This window comes from Triticum dicoccoides, chromosome 2B (genome assembly GCF_002162155.2).
Source record: "Triticum dicoccoides isolate Atlit2015 ecotype Zavitan chromosome 2B, WEW_v2.0, whole genome shotgun sequence".
Lineage (NCBI taxonomy): Eukaryota > Viridiplantae > Streptophyta > Magnoliopsida > Poales > Poaceae > Triticum > Triticum dicoccoides.
The window spans coordinates 325,703,491-325,710,482 of NC_041383.1; the positions used below are offsets into that span (position 1 = coordinate 325,703,491).

General features: G+C 42.3%; 1 long non-coding RNA gene across 4 annotated transcripts; it reads left to right on the forward strand.

Moving 5' to 3' along the window:
• The first annotated feature begins 876 nt into the window (after nt 1-876).
• On the forward strand, nt 877-6,622 carry LOC119363616. Of its 4 annotated transcripts, XR_005174159.1 has the most exons (9): nt 877-1,503; nt 1,694-1,742; nt 2,037-2,218; nt 2,352-2,520; nt 2,605-2,649; nt 2,728-2,786; nt 4,920-5,098; nt 5,456-5,559; nt 6,148-6,622. It is a non-coding gene; the product is annotated as an uncharacterized LOC119363616 (long non-coding RNA). The 4 variants fall into 4 exon arrangements; XR_005174157.1 differs by having other exon boundaries at nt 2,352-2,649; XR_005174160.1 differs by having other exon boundaries at nt 2,352-2,649; nt 6,155-6,622.
• The last annotated feature ends 370 nt before the right edge of the window (nt 6,623-6,992 follow it).

A 6,992-nucleotide genomic window follows, 5' to 3' on the forward strand; every position in this document is an offset into this window, starting at 1 on the left:
CCTATAAAGAAGCTTGTTTCTTATGAGCAAAAAAATATTTTTCAGAGAATTAATATATCATATCCTGGCTACTCCGCACACAACTAGGAGCAAGAGAATTAAACCATATCTTAGCATCAACCTTTAATGAGAAAGGAAACAACTTAAGAATATAGTAGTAGCGAATTTGTTCCTCATGAGCAAATAGGGTGGATATATCATTCAGTTTAGTAAGATGTGCCACTACAGTTTTCAGGTTCATAACCATGGAAAGGATCAGATTCAACCAAAATAAATAAGTTAGGATCGATAGAGAATTCATAATCCTTATTAGTAACAAAGATAGGTGAATTAGCAAACTTTGGATCATATTTCATTCTAGCATTCAGAGATTTTTCTTTCAACTTGACTAGTAATTTCTTAGGATCATCTCTATCCTTACAAGCAAGAAAGTCACTAGCTACCTCTTTGTCCATAACATAACCCTCAGGTATATTAGGCAATTCATATCTAGGAGAGCTAGGTCTAATCACTACACCACGACACTGCATTCCCTACCGACGTGGGTTGAGAAAAGTCAGTGTACACCAACATACAATCAGTTGAGGAAGTTTCTATCAAACTATGGGTCGGGATGCTGATACGCGCAACTGATTGTCGGTTGGCAATAATCTCTACTCCTAATGGAGCAGTTGGTAGTCTCCGCCGGTCAATTTTTGTCCCATCACTTTCATCCGGGTTTTTTCGTAGGTTAACCTTGGTAGATTTTTTTTCTGTTCCGTCCACCAACTCCCCTCTGTTGGTTTTACGGTCACGACAGATCCGGTGGACTCCCTCTATCAATCCCTCGCTAGCCCTACCTCGTCTCCCGTCTCTGGTCGCAGCCGCCGCCACACCTGGCGACCCATGCGCAGTACACCCACGCCGCCGGATAGCCCCGCCACCCATACCTGTCGTCCCCTGCGCCACCCATCCCTGCCTCGCCGCGCCCGCCGCCTCCCCTTCACACCGCCGCCCCCTCGAACTGTTTCCTACATCGATTGTCAAGAATGCCCCAGCTGCCATAGCCTCCGCCGCCGATGTCCGGCTGAGACGCGCCAAGGAGATCTCGCGACTCCGCCATGTCGATGAGTACCCCACTTGACGGCTTGCTCCCGCCCCCCGCGCAGATCCTCTTCGTCGCCAACGAGAGCTATTCACCGGCCAGATTCCATCAAAGAGGAGGAGGTCCACCGGCCAGATCCTGATCCTCCTTGCACCACCGCCGCGTCGCTGCCCCAATGCTCCACACGATGCGCCGCCACCCGCATCCCAGAAATTTTTCGATCCAATCTTCGTCTCGCTGTCTCGTCTCATAGCATGCCGCCTCCCCTTTTCAAGATGGGGAGCTCGAGCGACCTCGAGCAACTGCCGCCGCCGCCGTCACGTATGGCCCTGCGAGCTCGTACAGCATGTGCCCCGCCCTCCCTCCTCCTCCCCTGTCAGCCACGAAGGCTATGCCCGTCTATGGATTCTCAGTCTCATGTGAGCTTCCCTCTTTCCATTTGATACCCTGTATTCTTCCTGGTTTGGACAACGTACAGTTTGATTTGTGCCCCTGCGATTTTTATGCATGAACTTTAGAACAGAAAAATGAATCTTGAGGGATGGGTTTACCTTCATGGAGATAATTCGAGGGTGCAATTTTCTGATCCACTCTTTTCTTGAATGGCAGGGAATGCTCACCTTAGGCCCTGTACTGTGGGTAGCTTGACGTTGTTGAGGTACGACGTCTGAATCTGAGTACTACTACTTTGCTTGTGCGCTTACGTGGTGAATTGATTGTATAATTTTTTTTCTCCTGACTACTGTTTTCATTTCCGAATAATGGTTTTAAATGAACCAAATTGCCTCTGTAAGGTAGTTGGGGTTTATGTAGCTTCAAGCTTTCATTTCTTGTGCCTAAGGATAGTAGTTGTTTGTGTAGCTTCAAGGTTTATTTTCTTTTCCTTGATGATAGCAGGGTTGTGTAAATTATTGCCACACCCTGATATGGCCGGTCGTCCTTGTATTTTCAGGCTCTCGAATATTGTTGATCGAGTCAATGGATGTTTCCTGGTTGCTCTTATGGTGAGGATTAGGTACTTCTCTTCGACGATGATGTCACCAACACAACAGATGTAGCTTGCGGATCCCACAGCATGACTCAGATGCTGACGATGAACCGGACTACCCGTTGTAATTTGAACACCTAAAGAAGGTTCCTATACTCCTCCATGTTGGTTAACATTTGCTTCAGTTTCACTGTCGTTGAGTTATTTGTGTTATTTTTCAAACAAGCTATTACCAACTTATGTTGCATGTGTGCTGCTAAATTCATCTTTATTAATTAGGATGATGTTCAGGTGAGGGCGGGACTTGAGGGAGGGCGTGGTTGTTGGAGGACGCCGCCGCCGCCATCGTGGAACTCTAGGGTCAGGGGGTGGTCTGCGGTCAGCGAGGACCGACAAGGCCGTGTCAATCGTTCCCTACATCGCGGAACATCACAAATATTTACATTCTGTTCGTTTTCTGAATTTTTCTGTTCATTTCTGTATTTCCTGATCGTTTGTATGCTTCACCTGTCCTGAACATCGTTTCTTGCAGCGAGGAGCGGCGCAAGGCCGTGCCCTACATCACCGAACATCACAGGTATTTACGTTATGTTCATTTTTCTATATCTTTCTGATCGTTTGTATGCTTCACCTATCCTGAATCGTATGTACATAGGTATATAGATACAATGTGAGGGCGCTGGACGCACGCTCAATGAGAGGGACCTCTGCCAGGTACGCAATGTTGTGCGATGAAAGACCGTCTTGCTCGATTGATCCATTGAGTTTGTATGTTTATTAAAAAAAATGTACATTGCGCGTGATCGGGTGTTAATTTTATCTACACCTGTAAAATGTGTGTTGTATTACTCATCATTACCACTATTTATGAACTCTCTATTTGAACTATCCAGAATCATTGAACTATTTGGTATGGATTAAGAATTTAAGATGATTGTGTTCGTTTTGATGTTTCTGTGCTAAAGTGCCTGCAGGCAATAGGAAATGTTATGTAGTCTGCTTTGCACCGCATTTATGGAGCTGGATTATTTACCTGTTTTCGTTAGCTTATGCAAGTTCGTTTGGTGAAGAAGATAGTTTTGTAGTTCGTTTTGTCGATGTGATTCTGTAAACTATGTATTGCACCTCGTATTGGGAGCTTTTCTCTTAGATTGATCATTGGTTCTAAACAGGTGGTACTCGTGCATGAATTGTTTATCGTAGTTGAGGTTGCACATAGAATGCGGAAATAGATCACGGGTACATTATTCACGTTTTCTGAATTTTACTGCAGTTGATGGTGCTTTTCCAGTATATTACAATGTTTATGTTTTAATCATAAAGTGTTGAGATACTAGACAGGTGAGAGATACACAATCAGGTTGTGGACTAATCTTAGTCTAAACCTCGGTTTAAATATTGTTCAGAATATAGTGGAATAGTATGCTAGATCATCAGGTCTGAGGAATCATGATTCTGAATTGACCAAAAGAATTCGATGGCTTAGCTGAAATGGCTCGACCAAACAGAAAGTATACCTTAATGGAGGATCTTGTGTTTTTTAAGGAACACTTGTGACCTTTCCTAGCTATATCAGCTAGGGATTGGTTACGAGCATATCTGAATCATAATAGAAAACTGACAAGATGTGTTGTGGATCTTTTTCCTACTACGCACGAGTAGTCTTTGCTACTAGCACTTTTAGCAGTGGAATGGATTTGGTTGTGAACAGTCTGATCCACCCAAATCTCACTTTGCCTGACCATGCACCTGTGAAGCTTTTGTTCGAGATGGACGAGCGAAGGCGCGTCCGAACGACTGCCAGATTGTGGCAGAGGACGTGAGTGGCCAGGACCGTTGCGAGCCGGGTGGACGCAGGCATGGTGAAGTGTGTTGGCAGAGCAGATATGGGAAGCTGGGCAGGGAACCGACGGAGTGGCAGGCATTGCAACGGAGTTCGGAGGACGTATCATGGTGGGAGGTGGGGCAACACGGGTCTTGGGTCTGAAGAGTTATTTTCTTAACTGTTTTTGGATATAGTTTTCTCAACGGCTCTGTCTGCAAGGGGCATGTTGGAGAGGCTAGGAGCAAGGATTTTGTAGTAGAGATATGGTCTGGGATGGAAACATTGGGAGATATGTTGCTGGGAGCAAAAAAAATATGTACTTGTCAGTTTCCTGTTATCTCTTTCTCTCCCTGTCTCATTGCACTTACATGTAATTTTACCCTATGTCCGTGCACAAATTTTATCTAGAAACCAAAGATTAAAATCGCGGGAGAAATCTAAGCTATCGTGGATCTGAAACCGCCCCGCTATTTGCATGGCTCAGTAAATAGCGGGAGATCAGGCGATTGCGCCATTATTTCCTTAATCGTCGTTGCAAAAATCCCGCGGCGATTCCCTCTCGCCCGCGATTTTAATCTTTGCCAGAAACCAAAAAGAAGAAAATGTTTAAACCTGTTGCTGGCATCTTAGAAGCCGTTGCAAGCTTTGACCATATGGACTAGCTTTTGTCGATTAAAAACATATAGGTAGTTCTTGTAAGATACTTTCATCTATTCTCTAATTTACTTGCAGTATGAATTTTTCACCAAATTGGCTTTTGGAGAAAATGCTTGCTTGAGAATTTAAGAGTTGAATGCTGGAATGACAGATTATGAGATACCGAGAAAGGAAATATTGCCTTTAGTGTGTTCATTTAATGAAGTGATTGGCCTCATTAGCAAATAATAAATAAAAATGAAGTGATTGGCCTCTTTTCTATTTGTTGCCCCATTTTTATACTGACATTGGGCATTTAGATAAAATTAAAGGTGTTTTTGTTTGTTTTTTTAAGAAATTTTATAATTTGTATTGTTCTTATGCAGAAATCAGTCGACGCCATTGCCCAGGTCATGCTACCAGCCCGCACCAAAAATTCATCCGCCGACGAGTGGGATTGATATGCAGTAGGACGTCCATGACAAGCATTCTTGGGATAAATAGCCTATGAAGTCAAGACCCTAGATATGGCCAAACTTCTGTCCAGGCCGCATGGTGGAGAGAGGTAGAGCTATGAAGAAGGTTTTGTGATTTATTTTTTGTTCTTTTTGTGGATTTGGGTGTGCTTGTAGTGGTGTAATCAAAATTAAAGAAGGTCCACTTTATGTGCATGATGTGAACATACAGGGTGAAGTCACGACTACTAAACATAATATCTGGCAACAAATGCAATTTACTCTTTAGATTGAAAGATGATTTGTTTATATCGCATCTTGTCTTTCCTTTGCCACTCCTTGGGTTTGATATGGATCCAATAAACCATGCACAATTCTCTAATCATACATTTATATAATTGGGTTGTTTGATACAATGTGCAATATGTGTGGCATGCCTAAATATTTCCCACTATGCTTTATCTCAGGATACTCAACTTTGGAGGACAGTGTCTCAATGGCGATCAACTGCGGATTCTTATTGAAGGACTGGCGAAAAATGAATTACTGTACCATACAAATTTGTTAACAGGTGAATGACCATTACGACTTATTCCCATCCTTCATGTTAAAGAAAAAAAACAAGTTGATTGGTCCTCACTCATACTTCATTGTGATGGCAAATAATTAGCATCATCTCCTTTTAATGACACTGAAATGCTTTATACCAAATAAGCATGATATTTATTTATTTTCTCAATAGTTTTTTTATGTACCATGCTATTTATGCTATTCAGACTACGTTGGCTCTGTTTCCATTCATAACCTTTTCTCACCTTCCATTATCCCTATGGTTATTCTTTTGTACAAAATCTTATTGTGTCTTCATAGATGAATTCTTAACAGAATTTGCTAATACATGTTCAAACTATCTGCGGTTTGTGACCCAGTTTTAAGAAATGAAGGCAAAATGTATGTTCCTCACGATTTACTACATGTTTCAAAAGAGAAGGTGATCTAGCCCTTTTCAACTTGCTAAGTTTATCTTTTTGTGATATAAAATGTTGGGAATGGCTTATTCTATGGTTTTTAGCATGTTTATAGAAAAACACAAATTTTTACTAGACTTCAGCATTCGTTATTGACGACTTCTACAAGTCATGCATTTTATTCGTATTAGTTTTCAGGGAATATGGTACCGCATGATGGAGGATGGTAGAAAATCAGATCTAAGTTTGCACCAAATGTGACTTTGCCTTTGTCATATGGAAATGTCTCACGCCGATGCTATATCTAACACTGACATTCGGCGAAGTTTCATGCCGTCACCCTATTGGGAGCGTTGTCATTGAGATCGGGGATCGTTGTTCGTGCCTCAGCGAGGTGTTAGGCTTGTTCTAGGCTCATGTTGTATCTTTTGATCTACTTTGTAAGGGGACCTTCCCACTATATTGTATCGTTCGATCGTGTACTTTGGTTCGTTGCTTAAAGCGGGGTGAAAGCCTGTTCCGAGAGAGGGATAAGTGCCAATCGGCCAGGTTTCTGATCCTGGCGCATGTGCTAAGTACCGAGTGTTGGTGCTTCCCTAAGGGGACGATCAAGGAGCATAACAAAGATGTAGTGACAAAAATATAGCGGCATAGTTTATTAGATCCGATGGTCTGATGGAGAAGGATGAATAGAGGAGAAAAAAAACACATGTATATTAGCGAGGTGAGTGTAGAAAGAAACGTCTTGAAAATAGAAAATGAGGAAGGCAAAAGTTCCCTCTAGATAGAGAAAGGAGACTAATATTGCGGTTCTTTATATAACAATAGTAAAACAATGTGTGTTTGCATAATATTTATATTATCCAGTGGCAACATATGTACATTTTATTGCTTTGGTAAGGAAGGTATGCACATCTTTTCCTAAATATTAGTATATTTGTTTATCCGTATTATTGCCAGTAGCAACGCACGTGCATTTTGCTAGTTAGACATTTAATGTCCAACCATCGGTCGGCAATAGGCGCATACCCATACA